This window comes from Ictidomys tridecemlineatus, chromosome 9 (genome assembly GCF_052094955.1).
Source record: "Ictidomys tridecemlineatus isolate mIctTri1 chromosome 9, mIctTri1.hap1, whole genome shotgun sequence".
NCBI lineage: Eukaryota > Metazoa > Chordata > Mammalia > Rodentia > Sciuridae > Ictidomys > Ictidomys tridecemlineatus.
The window spans coordinates 37,373,395-37,388,991 of record NC_135485.1 but is presented as its reverse complement, the minus strand read 5'-3'; the positions used below and the strand labels follow the sequence as shown (position 1 = coordinate 37,388,991).

General features: G+C 34.7%; 1 protein-coding gene across 1 annotated transcript in view; it reads left to right on the top strand.

The window, feature by feature from the left end:
* The window catches only part of Fryl (FRY like transcription coactivator), a 230,864-nt gene that overhangs the window by 50,222 nt on the left and 165,045 nt on the right, over positions 1 to 15,597 (top strand). Inside the window, exon 3 of the mRNA XM_078021273.1 lies at positions 6,350 to 6,483. The gene's annotated coding sequence lies outside the window, so the exon portion shown is untranslated. The remainder of the gene's footprint in view (positions 1 to 6,349; positions 6,484 to 15,597) is intronic.

The window sequence follows — 15,597 nt, the reverse complement described above, 5'->3', positions numbered from 1 at the left end:
CATTGAGTATACTTGCTCTTTTTCAAATACCGTTTAAGTATTTTTTATCTTTTACACTTAATTCTCACCATAACCCTAAGAGATTCTATTATCCTTATTGCGTAGATGAGGAAATGGAGTCAGAGATTGAGTACTCTTGACAATTTTAGTCTTGTCTTCAGGATCTATTCATTGCTTTTTTTTGGGTATTTTTTTTTTTATACCAGGAATTGAATCCAGGGGCACTTAACCATTGAGCCATATCCCCAGAACCCTCTCTTTTTAGCTTTTATTTTGAGGGAGGGTGTCACTAAGTGCTTTGAAACGTAATTTTATCTCTAACAGTTGGGAAGATACTATATGTATTTGTTTTATGTTTGCTCTTATAAATATATGATGAGTATTATGGTTGGGGTTGTAGCTCAGTGGTAGAGTGCTTGCCTAGCACATTTGAGGCACTTGGTTTGATCCTCAGCACCACATAAAAATAAATAAATAAAGGTATCATGTCGATCTACAATAAAAAAAATTTGAGACAGAGTTCCACTAAGTTGTTTAGGGCCTCACACTGAGTTTCTGAATCTGTCCTTGAACTTGCAATCCAGTACCAGCCTCACAAATTGCTGGGATTACAGGTTTTGCCACTGCACCAGGCTAGTTTTTTCCAAATTAATAACATTTCATCTTATGAATATATTATGATTTTTTTCCAACTGGCCCTCTGTTTTTGTTCTTTGCATTCTGCTGCAATATTCTGTTCATAGAGATAACAGTACAGTAAACAAATCTTTGCAAATAGATTTTTATGGGCATTTCTGATTATTTTTCTAGAATTGGCTTTGGAAGTGGCATTATGGGGTAAAAAATCATAAAAATTTTGAAGCCTTTTGATACACATTGTGAGAGGGATGTTTTGGCTTAAGAGAGCCCAGAGAATAAATGAAATCAGAAAGTCCCTTATATGAAGCTATGGAAGACATTAGGATCGATTATTCTGGAAAGCCCAAGATCAATAAAGGGTAATCTGATAACCTGGAAATTCATGAGAGGTACAAATGGAATAAATAAGCATTCTCACTGAATTTGAGGGCTCTAAGTAGTTAAAAGAGCAAAAAAGAAGTACTGCCCTTCACGATGAATAGTAAAATTGTGAAACTATCTCCTATAAACAGTAGGATTAGAAAGGAAGTATAAAGAGGATTTTAATCAGAGTTTTAATCCATAATTAGTGGTTAGGTTACAAAGACTCCAAACTGTGTAAAATTAGATAAGCGTGCATTTTGGGATGACAAGTCTTCATTTTTTTCAGATTTGCAAAGAAATAACTTTAAAAAGCTTGAACTCCCACTTTAAGTAAATTCCAAGGCTAGGGATTTTTGTTTTATTCACTCTTTTGTTCCTGGTTGTTGGCAGTTAGTTCTGTCCATAAATATTGGTTGAGTGTATGATTTCTGTTAATTTATGTGAGGAATAGTTATAGTAATGGATTTTTAGAAGTTAGGGGTAGAATTATATTCCAGAGATATGGACTGGCAGTGTATTCCATATTGATTTCTTACTGGGCTACTATGTAGAGTGGAGAGCATTTGTATGATCATTTTTGGTCAAATTCCATGTTTTCTCCCTGTGCCAACATAGAAATACAATAAGAAATTATTCTAAAAAATATGTATTCATTCACTCGTATATAAGAAGGTTTGTATTCTGGTGTTATTTTCATTTAATTCAGTAATGAAACCTTCAAGGAAAACTTTCCCTTAAAATTGTGAATGGAAAATTTGCTGGTTGTTTCCCTAGATCAAGTTGTATGACAGTAACTGCTGTTCTGACTCAAAGTGTGAAATCAACAAAATGTTGACAAATTTACCTGCAGAGAACATTGCTTTATCAGCAGGAGATTTGGATTTTTGCAGTGAAGCCCAATTATTCTAGCTCAATATCATTATACAGCATTTTTTTAGCAGGTCATGTAATCTGTGATTGCATTAGTATGTTTCCATACTTCTTAAAAAGAATGGCTGAGAGAAGCTTAAAAATATAAAGCTGTTTAAAAATTATAAAAGTTAAAAGATTATAAAGATTATAGCTTTTCTAAAATGATCAGAGAAAAAGTGAATTGTTTAAAGATTAAAGTGTGATACTACCACTGTTATGAATCGTGGGTGTTCTTTGGTAATTATAGGGATGACCATGAATTATTTAATTTAATGATTTTTGCCAATCACATTTAAAATATATTTGAATAATGACTTACTATCAATCCTTGATTATTCATGAGTAGATTTTTAATGTTTTGTACAATCTTTGGTAGATTAAAAAATTACTGTCTTTTCTGTTTTCCATAATTATTTTGGTATTATATAGGAGCACTGATTATTTTAAATGCATATGAAAACTATAGCATCCTTACTCTCAAAGGCTGTCAGAAATTTTACATCATCTTACTTTTCTGCATCATTTTAAAAGGCCTCCCAAGAGTCCCACATTAATTTAAAAGAAGAGCAGGAATTGGCCTTTATAGATGTCATGTCTTGCAGTGTAGTTTCTCTCTTTGGTTGAAAATATGATGAATTTTTAGGTCACCACATATTCTGGTATTGAAAGTATAATACAAAATACATTTGAAGTCAAATTTAGAGCTTCGAGCTGGAATCTTTGATGTAATTTTCCCTTGTCTTCTTACCCAGTGGGGTAGTCCTTTCTGTGACATGCTACAGGAATGGTAGCATTCCTGATAGCCTTTGCCTAAAAACTCTGAGCAGGGATTCCAGCCCTTTAAGAAGTTGACTTTGTATTAATTACATAATAATTGAGTCATTCTTTATTGCTGAGCTCAAATCTACGTTGTGCTAGGCACCAGAACTTCCTTGCTGTCCTCTTCTAATTATGAAGTATTCCAAACATACAGACAGGTATCAAGAACACTTTAATGAACATCACTGAAATTCATTCACTCTTAACTTTTGGTGCTTCTTCAGTTATTATGTACTCTGTTATATCAGAAGTTCATGGAATCAGATGTCTTAGAAAAATTAAGATAATTAAATTTGCAGCATTATTGTTTGTTTAAAAAATTCTTTTCAAAAAGGAAATGAAGTTAATGTATTACTTGAATACCCATTCAACTTTCTCTTTTACACTTTTTGGACTAAAGTGAAGCAAGGCTGTCCCTGGAGGGCCTTATTTGCCCTTAGGTTCTTCCAGGCACCAGAGCTGAGCTGCTGTTTTTTATTTTTATTGCACATGGAAGTGTCTAGATTTGTATTCCCACTGCAGGTGAAAAGTCTTGCCCTTCAAATCATCCGTTATTTGGCTATTTACAATCTTCTTTTTAGTATTGTCAAATACCAGCTGACCTCCTTGTTTATTTGACCTTTTTCTTAAATTAGAAATCACAGCATTTGATCACGTAAACAGCAGACCACATACAGTTAACCTAACCTCTCTGACCTTCACTATCTCAAAAGTAGTATTATAAAAGTGATGGTAACAATTACTTTTCTTTTAGATAAAATGTTCTCCAAATCAGTCAAGTGAAATGAAAATTCCTTGTTAAATAATGTGCATGTAGACAAGATGAAAAATGATTAATATGCAAGAAAGCTGTCCCAAACCAACCAACCAAACAAAACAAATAAAAACTCTTTAAAACCTAGCCTTGCCAGAAATTACTATAACCTCTAAAGGAACTAGAGAAGTATGATTCAAAGTTTTTTTCAGTGTAACCAAAAGACATTTATTTTTTTAAAAGCTGAAAATAGGAAGGCTGCATATCTACTGAAGAAGTATTGAAAAATTCTGAGAGGATGTAGATAAAAAGCAACACTTTTATATTGTTGGTGGTGTTAATTGTAAATTTTTGGTATAATCACTATGGAAATCTGTATGGAGGTTCCTCAAAAGACTAGGTATGGCTGGCGTAGTGGCTCATGCCTATAATCCCAGTGGTTTAGGAGGCAGAGGTAGGAGGATTGTGAGTTTAAAGCCAGCCTCAGCAATGGTGAGGTGGTAAACAACTCAGTGAGACCTGTCTTCAAATAAAATACAAAATAGGGCTGGGGATGTGGCTCAGTGGTTGAGTGCCCCTGAGTTCAATCCCCAGTACCAAAAAAAAAAAAAAAAAAAAAAAAAAAGACTAGTCATGGAACTACCATATGATCCAGCTATACCACTACTTGGTATTTATCCTACAGAATTAAATCATCATATTATAGTGATACATGCACACCCCTGTTTATAGCAGCACAGTTCCCAGTAGCAAACTATGGAACCAGTCTAGGTGTCCATCAACAGATACATAGATAAAGAAAATATGTGGTATGTGTACACATGGAGTTTTATTTAATCATTAAGAAAAATGAAATTATCATTTACAAGAAAATGGATAGAACTAGAGACCATTATGTTAAGTGAAATAAGCCAGACTCAGAAAGTCAAGTGTCATATGTTTTCTCTCATATGTGGAAGTTAGGAAAAAGGAAAAGAAAGTTGGGGTTGGGGATCTCATGAAAATAAAGGGAGATAAGTAGAATAGAGGAAAGGGACCGGGGTCCAGAAGCAGGAGAGAAGGGGAAAGTGCTGGAGAATGATATTGGCCAAATTATATTGTTATATTATGTGCATGTAGAATCATGTAATACTGAGCCCACTATTATGTACAACTGTAATGCAAAGTGCAAATGAATTTGTGTTTTGCTATGTTCACCAGATTTTTGGCTTTGAAAATTTGACCTTAGTCATGATTAGTTATCTAGTCCTCTGGGTACACAGGCTATATTACATTTTTATAACTGGACTGAATGAATTTCAGATTAAGAATTTTAAGTACAAAGTTAATATTTCAGAGAGCTAACTCCTTCTGTTACAAACAAAAGAGACCACACTGGTTATGATTTTAAATGAAGGTTCTTTGAGGGCTGATGCTGTAGCTCAGTTGAAGAGCACTTGCCTAGCATGTGAGAGATCCTGGGTTTCATACCCATTAATGCAAAAAAAAAAAAAATCAGTCTTCAGGAAGGCATGATAGCACCTGACTGTAATCCCAACAACACAAGAGGCTGAGGCAGGAGCATCACAAGTTACAGGCCAGCCTCAATATAGGGAGTCCCTGTCTCAAATTAAAAAGGGCTGGAGGAGTAGTTCAGTGGTAGAGTGCCTCTGGGTTGAATACTCGGTACTATATAAATAAGTAAATAAAGACTAATTTGAGTCTTACTTAAATATTGAAAAATGTCGAGACCTTTAATGGTAGTAAAATGGTAGTGAAACATGAATGTGCATGAATACATGTGAATCTTTATAAATTGTAAAGAACAATTCCATTGGTTTTATTCTTAATAGCCATCAAAATAGTTGCAGGTCTGTATAGTAGTTCACAGTCCATGATCCCCTCAGAGTTACTATAATTATAGACTTTGAAAAATGTACATCCCAACCTTTATCTGTAAATGGGATAAATAATAGACTTGTGTGTGTGTGTGTGTGTGTGTGTGTATGAACAGTTTTTTTTTTTTGCAAATCTGTATTTATTTTAGTGAATAGAATAATAACAGTGTTAAATGTTACTGAATTAAGGCATTGGTTTATGGATTCAATCATTAGCTAGTAAGCATTACTTATTACAAAGGAAAAAGGGAGGAAGAAAACTATAGATTAGAAGAGATTGAAGGGAGACAATTACCATTGCCTGTATGAGTTTCCTTTAGATTTGGGTTAGAAACTATTAAAAAGTCATTTGTAAGACTGGTGTGACTCGGAGGCTGAGTCAAGAGGATCACAAGTTTGAGGTCAGCCTGGACCACTTAGCAAGACCCTGCCTCAAAATCAAAAATACAAAGGGCCGAGGATGTAGTTCAATGGTAGAGCATCACTGGGTTCAGTCACCAGTGGGGAGGCTAAGGATGAGTGAAAGATATTTGGGAAAATTTGACCACTGACTGGTAGTTGATGTTATAAAATAATTATTATTAATATACTGTAGATATTAAAATGGGATTGGCTTATGTTGAAAAAGTAAATCTTTATTTTGGATACATACTGAATTTTCTACATGTGTCTGAAATTTGCTTTGGGATAATCCAGAGTGTGTGGTATGAAAAGATAAATAAAGATATAAATGAAACATGGTATTCTGAGTTAATTGTTGAATCTGGAACTAATGGGATAGGGGTTCATGATACCAATCAATAATTTTGCATTAGTTTGGAATTTTTTCATAGTAAAAACTGAGAGAAAATATAATGCTGTGTTATTTAATGAGGATGACTGCAGCACCAGGTAACTAATACAAAAGAATGCATACGACTAACACAAATATGCACTTATTACAAACATAGCTGATGTGTAAATATGGTGTTTTGTTTTTCTTTAGAGCTGAAGCCATTCATTTGAGTCTTGGATGATTCACATCTAAATGCTTCATTCTCAAAACTGCTCAAGTCACACAGTCAGAATTAGATGATCCACATTACCACCAAGAAATTACTGTCTTCAGTGACACAGACGGTAAGATTATACTAAATATTCTAAAGGCTAAATAGTGACTAAGGTCTAAAAAGGTTTTTGAATGTTGTATTGTGGCTTCCAGTTTCAATTATAATTCCTTGATCCCCTTGAAACTTGTGTTAGTCTGGTTTCTATCACTCTAATGAAATATGTGAGATAATTGACTTATTAAGAGAAAAGGTTTGTTTGGGCTCAGAATTTGGGAAGTTCTATCTATGAACGATTGGCCCCATTGTTTTGGGCCTGTTGTGTGGCAACATATGGTGGGAGTGTGTGGTGGAGTCAAACTACTCATTTCATGGTGTGGAAGCAGGAGAGGAGGGGACTGGAGTCCCACAATCCCCTTCAAGAACAAACGCCCAACGGCTTCCTTCCATGAGGCCCCACTTCTCAAACACTCTACCACTTCCCAATAGTGCCCAAGTTGAGGCCAGTCCTTTAACACATGGATCTTTGGGAGACATTCAACATCAGATCCACAGCAAGTTCAAAGTTATGATGATTACCTAGCATGCTTAGAAAGAGCAACCATAAACAAGATTTCATGTCATTTTCTCCTCAGAGATTCAGCAGCAGCAGGTACAGTGTTGTACTGGAATGCTCCACATCTCAGAGTGGGTTCTTAAGAAGCTGGTGCTAAAAAACAGTGTAGCTTGCAGGATGTTTGTTAGGATTCGACACCTATGGAGAGGAGGGTGAGATAGGGAGCAGATTGGACAGAGGAAACAGAACTCCAGTGAAGGCTCAATGAAGTTTGGGCCGTCCTACAGGCAGTATTATAGCTGGGAGACTTGGTTTTCCTTCTTGGAGCTGGAAATGCATCTCAGTGCCTTGGTTATCTTGCACAGATCATCATAAAAGCTGCATAGCAAGTATTTGTTGAGTGAAGAAAGTCGAATAAAAGTGTGTGGTCTATTGTATAACACCTTATGCTTTCCCCTTTACCTCAACCCCTCCTTTCAGCAGTTGAAAGTGCTGTTGAGAACATTGAGGTTCACAGCCACACAGCTGGTTGTGCTGTGTATCATGAACAACACCAAGGTGGCTTCCCCTCTGTGATTAACGTGTGTTGTATACCACTGTGTTTCTGGGCTCTGTAGATAAGACCTGCACAGGACCTCAGGCAAACAACAGACTGACACTATATGGAACATGAGGCCATGTTCAGAGAGAGAAAGATGGAGCAAGTGACTGTGTTTAGAAACACAGGGATAACTTTCAGGAGCAGTAAGACACAGTTTGTGGTTTCCACCAGTTTTTTTCCACCTTTTGGAAAATGGGTTGATTGGATATTAATTGTGATCCTTCTAGGCTCAGGGGTTAAGAGAATGTGCTTCTTGGAAGCAAGCATTTTTTAAAAGTTTAGTGTTTTTTCCCTTGTAAGAGTCCTCTGCTTTAGGGTGAGAAATTTCTTTTAGTTGATTTCCTTTTTTTTTTACCTCTGCAGAATTTGCATTAATCTGCCTATTGTTTTGATGCTTGATTATAAATGAACTTCAGATAACATCTTTTGAGTGAATAAAGTAAGGAATAGTCAACCTCATAAGTAATGTGGTAGAAGATAGGATGAAAGATTAAGTAATTCAGAACCAGACATTGACTTGTTTTTCTATTACAACCATTTTCCCCAATACCCCTAGAGATCATTTTTGCTTCATCTTTAGAAATATGATGTAAATACTTCATGTGTATTGGAAGAATGAGACTGTGAATGTGTTTTCACTAAGTAGATCTGATTTTTCAAGTTATTATTAAAAATGTGTGTCTTTCGAAGTTACAAATGTGATTACTTAGGGCGTTCCTTCCTTCTCAATTCCCTTTGTTTCTTTATTTCCTTCTTGTTCGCTTGGCACCCCCACCAGAGGGCAGGCAAAGGAAGGGATAGAAACAGATATTGACTTTAAGTTTTCAAAATCTTTTACAGGTACCCTTTCACTGGTCTCTTTTGTCATAGTTCTGTATTCCATCAAGGCAGTAGGATGAGCTTCTTTCGCTATTTTAAAATATTAAGTAGAGTGCTCAATTATTTCGAAAATATATGTTACTGGTTACTCTGTTTATTGATTTTAAATATTTATACTTCAAATTATTCAAATTTATGTTCTTGGAGCCATCTGTTTGAAATTATGAGTTAAATTTTGGTAATTCATGCCAGAATTTCTACTACTACAACTGATAAGTCAATTTGATCTTAATAAGGAAAGTCTTTTTTGAGTGTGCATTTAAAAGTACATCAGAATTTTCATAATACACTGTAAAGTTGTCAGTGATTCCTTTTCATGTATTGTGGAAGTTGTTGTTCCCAAGGTCTATAACTGAATTTTTACAATGATAAGGATTATATGTTTTTAATGCAAGTAACTATTGAAGTGTAAAAGACACACCTCAGACCAAAGTAAATTTGTCTTTACCATTATCCTAGTGAAGTCTAAATGTTAAAATGGATAGGTATGAAATACTTTATGGTCTCAGTATTGCTGTTAATACCCATCACACAAGTATGTGTATATAGTCTGTTTGGTTTGTTATCAGCATGAACAGTCAATGTCCTAAAAATCAGCTTCCCAACAGCTGGCAGTTGACCTGCTGGGTTTTAGCACCGCCTAAATTCACATGACATTTCTTTGCTCTTTGACACAAATTGTGTCACTTAACTTCTCATCAAGGAAGTATACAGGCACCTTTTCTGTGTGCCTGAGACAGGGTCTAGTAATGTAGAAAAAGCTTAAAATGGATTTTTTAAAGAGAGTTGTTCCTCCCATTCTTTCTGGAGACATGGTTTTGGATACTAGAGATAGCATTCAGGAAAGTTCCCCAAAATTACTAAAGATGAGACGTCTCAGTTCGCTTTCATCAGAGAAGACAGTAGAGGAGCAAGATGGGAGCAATTTCTGTTACAGTCATTATGACAGATACCAACATCAGCAACTAGGTAAAGTAAAAATGCACTGCTTTCTATCCTCTCAAAAAAGGATTTTAGGAAAGTAAAATTATTTTACAAGTATGAATTCTAGTGATCCTGAATCTATTTGAAAAATCATGTTTAAACATTAAAAATGTTTAATAAAGTAGCTATATAGTTGGCCTAAATTTTTTAATATTGAAATTTTTTCTTTGAGTTTAGAGGGAGACGTTTTTATGCTATAAAAAATTAAGATAAAACCATTAATAAAGTTGATAGTTTTGATCTTTGGAAAATATTTTGATGGTGATATATTTTAAAATATTATTGTTAAAACCTTTAGGATATGTAAGTAAAAAACTAAGACACTGAGTTTTTATCTGTCATCATAGAAACAACTTAAATTTTGTTTAAAAAGTAGGTCCCACTGTTTGGCCTTAAAAACAGTGAATATTTGGTGTGAGTATTACAATTTTTTAGGAGTAAGTGTTGTAACTCAGTGGTAGAGCACTTGTGTAGCATGAACCAGGGCCTGGGTTTCATTCCCAGCCCTGGGTTGGGGGGAAGTCTTTGAATGTAAGATGATTACTTTGTATTGTAGTACTTTTGTTACAAAAATCAATTCTGCACATAGTAACTAACAAATGGGAAAAATTATTTTGTTTTAAAATTTTTTAAAAATTTAATAAATAATATAAAATATTTAATAAATAATATAAAATATTCTTGTGAACTTTTATATTTTAGGGAGTAAATAGCTATTTGTATAAATTAATGTAATATTTATTAGAAGAGGGTTTCTGTAAACCATCTGCAAGTTTGATATATTTTATAGCTGTTTTCTATGCATATTTAAAAATGCACACAGTTTAAATATGCACATATTTTTAAACATGCATATACACATTTTTACTAGTGGAATCTAAATGAGATTTACTGTCCAAATGGTTCTGATACATTCTTTTTTTCAGTTAGTACATCATAAACATCTTTCTGTCTTATTTGAAGTGTGTTCCATTGTGTGACACAATGATTTGTCCAGCTACTCTTTCATTCATGAACATTTAGAATGACTAAATTTTAGCTATTAAAATAATTATGTAATTATTACTCAATTATGTATCATTTTATACCTTTAGATGATTGCTTCTTAGTATAAATTTATATGCTCCTTTAAAATTTGGATAGAAGATACTATGTTACTTTTAAAACGTTTCTCAGATTAGCCTCTTCAGGACAGGATATGAGAGTCCCTATTACTTTATATTCTCCCTAACACTGTTTTGTGGCAGTTTAAAAAGAGCTGTCTGTAGTACAAACCACAATTTCTGCATTGAAAATATCAATTATGTAAAAGAATGAAGGAGTTTTTAAGTTTTATAAATAAATATATATTGCTTTCTACAATGTATTTCTATTAAAAGTCATCTTCACCTGGGTGGGTGAAATGGAGGTGAGGCCATAGATGGGTTGGTACCCCTTAAATTTCAATTAAAGTCTGTGAATGGGTAAACAGAGTTTTGTGTTCAACAGTGTATATGTGTGTAAGCAAAAATATGAATGTATTAATATGTACAGTTAAAAAGTCATTAAAGAGTTACTTTTCCTTTCACTTTCAGTCTTGAATCATTAGCTTTTGCTATAACAACAACACTGCTGTTATAAACACCCTATATGATTGGACTTTGTTTAAATGTAATATGCCATTTATGTGGCTCCTTTTATATCTGAACTTGATCTGGTATTTTTAAAAACTATCTTACACTCTTTGGAATAAAGCATACATGTTACCAAGCATAGTTAGATTTTGTAATTTATATTAATTTGTAAATAAGGGTTCAATTTGGTGATTAACATTTTTTCATAACATATGTTCTTTTAGAAATCATGGTCAAAACTAAGCAAAATAATGGAGTACTGAAGAATTTCCTGTCTGTCGAAATTTCTGAGGCTGCAGGTACTTTGTGGAGTACCCTTGCCCAATTTTTGTTTCTTCAAAAGTAAAGTTCAAATTTGGGAATGACTCTGAAAGTTAAAGAATTTCTTGGGTAATTTATATACAAAGGTGTGGTTTTAAAATGTCGGTTCCAAGCCAGGCTTGATGGCACACATCTGTAATCCCAGCGGCTTGGGAGGCTGAGGCAGGAGGATCATGAGTTCAAAGCCGGCATCAGCAAAAGTGAGGCACTAAGCAACTCAGTGAGACCCTGTCTCTAAATAAAATACAAAATAGGGCTGGGATGTGGCTCAGTGGTTGAGTGCCCTTGATTTCAATCCCTGCCCTCCCCACCCCCTGCCATGAAAAGAATAAAGGTCTGGTCCTTAAATTTCGGTTTACTGATGATAGTCCTCTGTCAAATCTCAACATTTGATACTAAATATCTATCACATAGACTAGAACCTACATGGATTCTGGTTAACAAGAAGGTTCACTTATGCTGAGATGCAGGAACTTGTAAGTACTGGTGGTTCTGGGATAGAGAAAATGTAGTAGTTTAGCTAGAACTCATGAAAATATAACTGGTTTAGCTCACTTAAGGGGTGTTCTAGTTTTGTTCATTTAATGAAAGGAGACATTAAGATTGTGGAGGGATTTCAGGTGAACAATGCAAAAGAAAAAAAAGAAGGAAGCTATTTTAGAGAAAAACTGGCGTGTAGTCTCATACCTTTGTACTAGAATCAGTTTGTTTCCAACTTCTTCAATTGTTCCATATTTTAAAAGATTTTTCTAAGGCATATTAGATAAGATTGTATGATGGATGGACAATTATGCTTTTGTGAGAGGATCTTTTGAGTATGTCCAGCTTAGAAAACATAGAAACCCACCATATATTTTTAACTGTAAAATTGTTTATGGTCAATTATGATTTCTTTAACAAAAATATATGTAGAATTGATGTATTTTCAGTGGGTCAATATTTGGAAGAACTTTTTTCTTTGCTTTTGATACATGTTTTCATTTTTGAACTTTCTTTAAAATATCAAGTAGCCTAATATTTAAACATTTTTATAGACATTCTCAAACACTTCACTGGGTTTACCAATATCATTTGTTTTCTCTGGAAAAACAGATTAGCAAATGCTTGCTGCAGACTGTTGAATTCCCTTGCCACCATTTCTGCTCCCAACAGGCCAAGTTGTGGGCTTCCTGAGAGTTGGTTGTATTTTTAATCTGACCTGTTTATGCCAATTATGCCTGCTATTGTGATTATTTAACTTAATTACATATTGTATAATTTTGCAAAATATGAGACTAAAAAGAAAGGATTGTTTTGGGTTGTTTTAGTGTAAGCAAAGTGTGTGCTTTGGTCAGATTCCATAAAGAAGAACTCCTAAAATAAATTTGTGTTTGAATTAAATGTAGGCCAGTGAAGTGTGTGCAAGATTGGAAGGATTTTGCCCTTGGATACCTTCTGCAACTTGAAATCATAGTTGATGTATGTGGGTTTGGTTTTAGGCAAGGAAGACAATGGTATAATCAGCAAATCCATCTCAAAGGACAATGCCATGGTACTTTATCCAAGAGCTGTGAATTAAACATGAATTTTATATTTGATGTTAAAATAAAACCTTAATGGACCTCTTGATCCTTTTCTTCTAATTCCTACGTGAATGGAGCTTTTAAATTAAATGGTTAGCCAAGAGTTGGACTTTAGACTAAAAGTACCCTACCGTATATAGGGTATAATATTGCAATATTGTTAAAGAAGTAAATCATTTATCTGCCATACCTACTTCCTTAATAAGAAAAGGGTGTCAGAATGATCACATAGCATGTGCTGTAACCTTATCTTATTCACAAGAGACTTAAACTTATAGTTTTTGTATAGAGTCCTAATTGTGCGATCAAAGACTGATTTCAGGGGATGGAAGTGTAACTCAGTGGTAGAGGGCTTGCCTAGTGTGCACGAGGCCCTGGGTTTGATATACAGCACCAGAAACGAGACAACAGAAAAAGGGATTTAATTGGTAAGTATTATTAGAATTGGAACAAATAGTTTTTATTTTCAGACTAAATATTTGGTAGGAAGAAAATGCCCTTTACTGATTTCAGAATGTGCTGCTATGTTTCTGATTATTGAAGAACAGTGAATGATAGGTAGAGTCAGAGCCTAAAAATCAGGCAGTGTGTGTTTCTGCAGGCTTCTGTTGTGACAGCTGCAGAATCCTTATATCTCCAGAATAGGGTTATTTTTATTCTGATAGAATCAATCTTAATTTTGTTTTTATTCATTGGAGTCAAGCATAAGTGTTAATGTGATAAAAATATAACATTGACTCTTATAGTCCACCAAGAGCAGAGCCAGTGATAAAGTATATACCAACATTAGAAATGGAAGAAACATAAGCACCTTATATAGTCTAGATATTGTTATCTTGTTTTATTTTACCAAGAAGCGAGATTATTTCATTTGTCTACCTATTTAGCACATATCTGTTCCCTTTCCCTGGTCAAATTAGAATGGAAGCTGAGCATGGAATTGCTTTGCTTGATGTGTTCCAGGGCTTAGGACATAATAGTTATGCAATAAATACTGGGTAAATGTCTGAATATTACCCACCTAAATCTTCTTAGACAACCCTGTGACACAAATTATTATCTAAGATTTTAGAAATTCATTGAGGCTTAAGGGAATTATTTGAGTTTTTTCCTGTTCTATCTCATTGCAGTGTTGTTTGATGCTTTTGAATCTTCATCTTTTTAAAAAGTCTAGTATATCTGTAGTTTTCTTAAAGAACATATATCTTTTTTAGTTACTTTCATTTTATATAAGAAACAGATTTCAATAGGAAAAAAACTTTTAATTCCAGGGAGGAATAAAAATGTAGAACTTGTTTGAAACCTCCAAATGCCTTTTTATTGTATTTTACTTTTTTTAATGTTTATTTTTTAGCTTTAGATGGACACAATATCTCTATTTACAATTATGTGGTGCTGAGGATTAGAACCCAGTGCCTCGTGCATGCTAGGCGAGCACTCTACCACTGAGCCACAACCCCAACCCCTTTTTATTGTATTTTAAAAACTGCTATCTATATTTGACTATTAATTAAAGGAGAATACTCAGTTACTAAATGGATTTTCGTAACAAGTGGTCTTTTCAGTTTTGTTTATGTAAAACTATTGCTTTCAGTGGTTAAATTATCTAGATCCAGAATAACGAGTTTTTTATTTGATACCCCTGATATTGGGTATCAAACAGGAAGAGCATGGCAGGCTATTTTCTTTTTAGAAGATGACCAAATGGGTAAAGAGTGACTTAAATCTTCATTGAAGACCAGTCTATTAACAGGGAGTGTAGAGAGTCCTTGGGAGAAAATTGAGATGAGGGCTGCTTCTCAGACTTGAGATGCTCATGGTGTTGGCAAACTGAAGGAGATGGAGAAGTGTTTGAATTCTGATGTGGTAGAAAGGTTGTTGGTTAGGGCAATGTCAAAGCAGAACCCGAGTTCCAAATAATGACCGCCAGACTGCTCTGGAACTTTGAGCCCAACCAGATGGTCCTGTATCCTCACTGTGTAAATGTGTGAAGGAGTTGTTCTTGCACATACAAATGGGACTCGGATTTGTTGGGCTTTCAAGGTCACGACGTGAAACAGGTTTCATTAAAAGATCTCTGGAGTACTTCTCAAGCCTTAAGTCACTGGTAGATACAGGTGAAGCCTTGCCAGGTGGCTGTATTCATGCATTCTCTGGATCTAGTGAGAATTCTCATGAAAAAGGAGGGATATTGGGAAGACCTACAGGTGTGATGGGGGAATGAATGACAGTGAAGTGCTGAGAAACTGAACAGAGTGGGACTTCAGTCCAGGACAAGATGAGCTCCACCTGTGACTGGTTGCTGTATATCTGGGACAGCCTGCTCAATCTCTTTAGGCTGGTCAACATCACCTATCAAGTATAATAATATCTTCTTCCCAGCATTGTTTTTAAGGTTATAAAAAAATGATAACAAAATGGACCCATTGTTTGAGAAATTGGGGCTGAAATTAACTATAAAACATTTGGGTTGTTGATTTAGAGGAAGAAGGGTCGCTTTAATTAAAAATTTATCCTAGACCTGGGTGCAGTTGCACATACCTGTAAACCCAGCGACTTAGGAGGTTGAGATGGGAGGATCGCAAGTTCAAGACTAGTCTCAGCAATTTAGCAATGTCCTAAGCCTCTTAGTGAGACCTTGTCTCAAAAATAAAAAGGACTGGGGATTGTA